The sequence below is a fragment of the Ochotona curzoniae genome, unplaced genomic scaffold (genome assembly GCF_017591425.1).
Source record: "Ochotona curzoniae isolate NIBS_2020 unplaced genomic scaffold, NIBS_Ocur_1.0 contig_3819, whole genome shotgun sequence".
NCBI lineage: Eukaryota > Metazoa > Chordata > Mammalia > Lagomorpha > Ochotonidae > Ochotona > Ochotona curzoniae.
The window spans coordinates 46,612,430-46,619,440 of NW_024466004.1; the positions used below are offsets into that span (position 1 = coordinate 46,612,430).

Here is a 7,011-nt window from a genome sequence, read left to right on the forward strand (position 1 = left end):
GGTTAGGGTCTGGAAGAACCTTTGTTGTCTGTCCTGGGTCCTTAGCCTGCCTGCACAGCAAGAGCCAGATCTGTGAGCTTCAGAAACCAGAGTTTTGGTGGGACTGGGGTCACCTAGCTTGGATGCTTGCCCTTAATATCTGGGTGAATGAAGACTATGTCAGCCAATGGACACTGAAAAGGTTCCATTATCCTTGGATTGGCAAGATCGACAATATTTCAGAACTGTTGAAACCACCTGAGAAGAACTCTCAGAGTATGGGCTACATTGGGACCCTGGCTTGATATCAAGGGGCAATTCTCCATCCCTGGGTTTTGGAGAGGTTGCAAGTCTGGGTTTGGCTTCTACCCTTATCCCTCCTTTTGGCTCCTGGCTTCAGATTGGCTCAGCTCTGGCTGTTGCAGCCACTTGGGGGTGAACCAGCAGATGAAAGATTTCCTTCTCTTTCTTTCTCTCTGTAAATCTGACTTTCCTATAAAAATAAATAAATCTTTTAAAAAAACCCACCCAGATATTTAAAACAATCTTAAATTGGTATATTTTATTTTAAAAACTCATGTATCATGAAGGATTTAAAAAGTACATTTCTAATTTAGAAATCAAGTAAAAAATAACTGGTAAAATAAATCCTGAATTTTTAACACCTTGCCTATTCTTAACACAGTAAAAGAATAGAACAGAAGGTACTGTTACAATTTGTATTCTAGTCTAAAATCTTAGTGAACTTCCAGACACTTTGAAGACAAGTACTTTAAATGCATGAATGGAATCAAAATTTAACATAAAATCACAAGTGCTTCCATCACAAATGCATCACAGCTGTTTAAGAGTTTATATCTTTATATTTTAAAAAAAAACAACAAATACAGATGTGCCATGGAAGCTAATTATTTCCACAACTCATTTCCTGTGGCCTGCAGTAAAGAAAACTTTGCAAATAAAGCCACTCTATTTACTCTTTGTCTTTTTTTTTTAACAATATTTGTTAATTACCAGGCACTATGCTATTCATTGGGAATTGAAAAACTAAGATGATTGATTAGTAAGGAATACTTAATAATCTAATTTTATATGTGAAAAACAATTAGAAACACTTTGCAAAATGGATTCAAATGGCCAATGAGGGAATGATAGGTATTCAATACTACTTTTTATCAAGAAATAGAAATTAAAATCACATTACAGATCTATCCAAATGACTAAAAGTAGAAGACTAGCCAGACCAATTATTTACCCATGTATAGTACAATTGCAGCACTCATTCATGGTGGAAGAGCAAAATGCTACAAACACTTGGCCGCACTATTGCGACATTTCTAACAAAACTAAATACACCTATCCTATGAACTGCAATTTCACTCTCAGATAAACACCCCCCAAAAATAGATACATGTGTCCTCAGACACACACACAGATCTTAATATTAGCTTTAATTAATATGTCACAAAAAACTAAAAACAACTTAAATATCCATAAGTAGGAAAAAAGTTATATTCACAAAATAGAATAATAATAAATTCAGGTGACCTCCATAATGACATAGATGAACCTCAAAAATACATGAAGCAGAAGATTATCCACAAAGTAATTTCATTTGTATGAGGCGGAAGTACAGGATAAATTAGCACATGCAACAGAAGTTACAATCATGGTTACATGATACGTGGCTTGAGGTGTTTATGACTCTGAAAAGAAGCAAGAAGTAAATTTTTGGAATGAAGAAAATGTTCTATTTTAAAAGATTATTTATTTTATGAAAAGTAGAGAGATCTTCCACCCATTGGTTCACTCTCTAATGCCTATAACAGCTGGGACTGTACTGGGCCAAAGCAAACAGTCAGGAACTTCATTAGGGTTACGCACATGGGCAACACGATTAACTTTCTACCTTGAAGAAGTGCTAGTAGGAGTGATCTAATAGTAATCGAATTTGTAAGCGCTCGCTTTGGCAGCACATATACCAAAATTGGAACGACACAGAGAAGATTAGCATGGCCCCTGCACATGGATGACAATTTGTAAGTGCAACAGTATACTTAATGAACAGTGTCCACAGAACTCAGAGAAAGAACTGTAGAGTTGTGTTCTGGAGACATAATAAAGTCATTATAAACATGTGTGATTAAGTGTTTAATTATGACCGTGAGATCCAGAAAATTCTCTCAGTTACTGATTTCCTATTCAGCAGTAACTCGTAAACATTTTAAAACATTTAACTAAATATTCTTTCAGAACAACTCCGTAGACATTTTAGGCATAACTGTTTATTCTGTTATGTACTGTCACATAGTTCACATCACTGTACTCTATGTCTATTGAATCTTTAGTGCCCCTCCTGGGATCAAGGAGCAGGCACAGAGAGAAATAAAACAAATCTTTGCATTTAATCATTTTACACTTTTTCAAAATATCTCTAGCCATTTCTGCTCCATTTTTACTGACACTTACACACTATTGCTCATTCCTACCACACCTGGAGACACAAATGATTCCTCCCCAGTATCCCTGCTTCCCAACACTTTTCCAGCCCCAGTTAATTCATAGATAAGAGTATCATCAATTGTTTTTGATGTTCTGAATCTTTAATGGGGTCTGTGGAGCAATGGGTATCAGTGGTGACATGCCCAGCATGCTTTATCAAGCCTCTACAACCTGCTTCCTGAATTCAAACAGGAATGTATTCCAAGTGGCAGTGATGCTTGGAACAAACACTGGAGAAAAACAATTCTTATCTTTGAAACACATTTTTAATGTATCACACGGAGTTAACATTTTTAAAACTAAGTCCATTTTAGGTATGATATAGTCTGGATTCATCTATGGGGAAATCTGCTTCAGTCTGAATGTGTTCATTCTTTCAAAAATTACTTGCTGATACTGTCTGTGTACTCCATCACAGTTGAAATATTGAAATGCTAGAACCACTCTATCTTCAGTGACAGCAACTCCAAGATCTAAACCTGATACATGCAGAGTTTTCTCAAACTTTTGCAAAATCCTTCTACCTAGACTAGTGGTTAAAGTCTTTGCCTTATGTGCCTGAGGATCCTATATGGGCACCCACTATATGGGTGAGGATCCAAATGGGCTGCTCCACTTCCCATTCAACTCCCTGCTTGTGGTCTGGGAAAGCAAATAGAGGACAGCCCTAAGCCTTTGGACCCTGAACCCACATGAGAGGTGGTTGCTGGCTTCTGCTTTTGAATCAGATCAGCTTTGGACTGTGCCCACTTGTGGAGGAAACCAGCCAAAAGAAAATCCTTTTCTCAGTATAACTGCCTTTCCAATAAAAAAAATAAATATTAAAAAAATTCTTCTCCCTATAAGAGTAAATGCAACCAGCAATAACAATTGAGCTCCCTGCTAGAGCCATAGTTTCCCAAGAGGTCTAGATAAGGTGGATATGGAAATGTGCCCTAAAACTGAACCCCTTCACATTTTAAAATGCTAGCTTTTAAAAAAGCAAAAACTTGAAAGGTCAACCTGGTGCTCTCTCCTGGAATCCTCTGAGGAGACAGTTGCCATCTCTCATTATCTCAGATTTTACAATCACTATGCCCTCAGATACAAAAACAAAATCATTGTTTTAAAAAGAAGACATTGTCATTTGAAACAAAAATAATTTCTTATGTTGCCTATGGAACTATATCATAAAATGATAATAATAATAATAAGAAGGAAGTAAAAAAAAAAGAAAAGAAAGCTCTTAGGGCCAAAAAAAATTTGTTATGTAAATATCAGCATCTTGTAGAATAATTTGATTCCTGTTTAGGTAGCTTTTAAGGCTAGTAACATTGTCTACTAGAAAAGCAAACAAACAAACAAATGAAAAATACAGGTACTAGGCTTTTTTGTCAAAATAGTTGACCCAATTTACATATTCATCCACTGATGTTTTGTGTTTCTTTCCTCCTACTTTGCATTCCAGTTACAGTCTGGCAATGGGAGGATGTTTTCAACCACAAATTTGATATTCATACATCATCAGTTTGGGGATAATTTTCAGGCTGTAATTGTAGAATGATTTGATTTTTGTTACTCATTTTGCTTTAATAAAGGATCTGTGCTAGTGTTTTGATAAGTTCTTTTTGAACAAAATTCCCTCAAAAATTTCCAGTCTGTGAAAGAAGAAAGCTTGTTCAAATAATCAGTTCAGAACATTTTTGTGTATACTAAAATGCTGCTCCAATATTTAAAGTGGTTTTTAAAAGTTCAATCAGTGAATCTGCATTTAAGCATCTTAGACCCCCTACCCCCTTTTCTAAGAGGGCGCAGAGACCTTGTGAATCTGGAGCTCAATATACTTCCTGGTTTAATGTCCTTCAAAAAGTCATAGTAAATGTGGAGTCCATGTTTAAGAGCCAAATATTTTATCTTCCCTTTCCCCTTTGTATTGGAAGTGCACTTGCCAATGCCATCATTGCTCACAGAGAATAGTAGCCATACATACCATTTGAAGCAATTACAGGCATTTTCTGCTTAGCTAGGTCAGAGCAGGCTTTGGAGAATATGGAAAACTACAATGGAGGTGGGGCAATGTTGTGGTCCAGCTGGTGTCCCACACTAGAGTGCCAGTTGGAATCTGAACTGTTCCATTTCTAATGTGGCTCACTGCTAATGGACATACGAAAGCAGCAGCAAATGATGACCCAAATACTTGGGTCCCTGTCGTCCCCTGTTGTCCATGTGGGATGAAGTTCTTGGTTTCTAGCTTAGGCTATTGTCATTTCAGCAGACAGACTTTCCTTCTCTTTCTTGCTCTCTCTCATCCTGCTTTTCAAACAGCTATTTCCCTTTGTTTAATAAAAGCTATAGTTTAAAAAGCTACATTTGTATATCTTGGGATAAGCATTTAATATATCAGTCAAGATGCCACTTGGGCTACCAGCATTCCATATCAAGGTTCCTGGCTTTAAGTCAAGTGTGAGAAGTCAGACAGGATAAACAGTTAGGGTTTCTGGTCCTTGGTTACTTTTTAAAAATATAAATCATATTTCTCCCCATTTTTTTTAAGAGAACAATCTCCCTTTGAGGGAGGACAAAGGGGCAGAATTAACATATCAATTCACCATCTCAGAATTGTTGTTCTGGCAAAAGCAAGGAGAAGTGACTCAACTAATATCATCTTTGGGTGACAACAGTCATGGTGCATGAGTGATCAGTAAAATCATTAGAATGAAAGGAGGAAGTTAACCAGTCCCATCCTTCTGATGTTCTTTGATTCTTTACCAGGTGCTATTGTGAACAATTTTGTCCATTGGGTAATTCCCCTGAGATGGGGCATAAAAGACACCATTTTCACCATTATCTCGGGCTTTCTTTTTTTTTCCTCTTTCCTTCCTTGGACTCCCATTTCCTGCCACTATGACAGGAGATCTGGGGTCTTTTCCTACTTGGAGCCCCCTCCTGTCACTAGGGCAGGAGCCACTTTCTCTCTTTTTCTTAAATGAAACTTGCTTTGCTAACTGGAATTGTCCGCATAAAAATTCTTCCTTCGTGTAAAATAAGAAACAAGGTTGCTGCCATGTTTCTCATTGAATTACCTACAATAGTATTGGTGCCATGACTTGGATTTTGCCAGCGTGACTTGAGTTTAACTCCAGCCAGCTTTCTACCATCTCATCAGACAGTGAACAAGCAGGCTATTCTCTTTCTCTAGCTTCTGTTTCTCAGAGACCTAGTTCTCCACAACTAGTAACTCTTTCACGAAAAGACACACCAGGTTCCTGTCAGCCAGTTAAATGTGGTTAGCATAGCTACCAGCCTTCAAGACTCAGGAGCCAGGCTTCCTGGAACAGGCTAAATTAATACCTTGGAATTGGGGTGATGTTCTAATCTTTTCTGCTGGTGAATTGGTCCCTCATGAAGGATGAGTAAGTATATGGAGGGAATTTTGTTGCCAGGTGTAGCTGCTAATAGATACACCTGATCTATACACCTGATCCTGATAGATAGCCAGGACCAACACCTTCCTTCCAAGCTCTAACACAGGACATCTTTGCTCAGGCTTAGAGAAATCAGGTTTGTCAACTTGTGGTTAAAACAAGTTTCAGAGGCAAACGGCGAATATACTGTGTCTGGCAGTAGTCCCAGATTCAGTATGACATAGGAAATGGGAAATGATTAATCTCAGCACACGTTATTTCTGACTTGTATACTCTCAGACACTCAAGGTTCACAAAACCAGCATATATCTGACTGTGCAGAGGCCTAGGTCCAGCAATGCACAGGGAGCAGATCACTCACTCCTGACACATGCTATTCTAATCAAGGTATCCCAAAGGCGTGGAAGGCTGAGTGACCTTGCATGACATGTACTGATCTCACCCTCACCTTCCTCCCTACCCTGTGAGCCTCAGAGCACATCTGAATGCTACAGGCTGGCTATAGAGGTCTTGAGAGCCATCTCAAAGTCAGGAGAGATAGGAACTGAAGGACGCTTCGGTTTTTATGCTCTCATTTCAGTACTCCTGGCACATGCTGTTCTGACAATTATGTCCCAGTACAAAACCATGCTGGAGTCCCAGATCTAGCATGGAACAGGGAATAGGGGACTGAACAGAGACACCCTTCGGGGTGCCACCTTAGCCAATGGGATTCTTCTGAACACCAGAGCTTAAACAGAAAGTGTCCGATTTTTTTTTTTTTCTACACCACACCCTGGCCTGCTTTTGAGCTAAAGAATGGAGAGAAAATTAAACTAGAAGGGCCCTCTTTGAACAGGCTGATTGGATGAACTCTGCTGCTGTGCTGGCTCCTGCTCCAGGAGAACCTCTCAAAGGTGGACACATGAGCTCTTACCACAGAGATCAGGAGGGGATCCCATAGCAAAGCAGGAGGAGAAGAGAGGTGTGTCCTCCTGGACCCAGTGCAACCCCCAGGGGCTTTCCAAGTGTTTTTCACTGCAGAAGCAGTTGACACTTTACCAAGGATTTTCAGGACACCTAGGGCCATTTCCCACTTGCAAAAGAGATCATTGGAAACTTGACTGTCCTCAAAGGCCAAGAACTT

The 7,011-nt window shown here is 39.0% G+C and overlaps 1 non-coding gene across 1 annotated transcript; it reads left to right on the plus strand.

Moving 5' to 3' along the window:
* Nucleotides 1-1,936: 1,936 nt before the first annotated feature.
* On the plus strand, nucleotides 1,937-2,040 carry LOC121158893. The gene has a single exon (XR_005884264.1). It is a non-coding gene; the product is annotated as a U6 spliceosomal RNA (small nuclear RNA).
* Nucleotides 2,041-7,011: the final 4,971 nt, after the last annotated feature.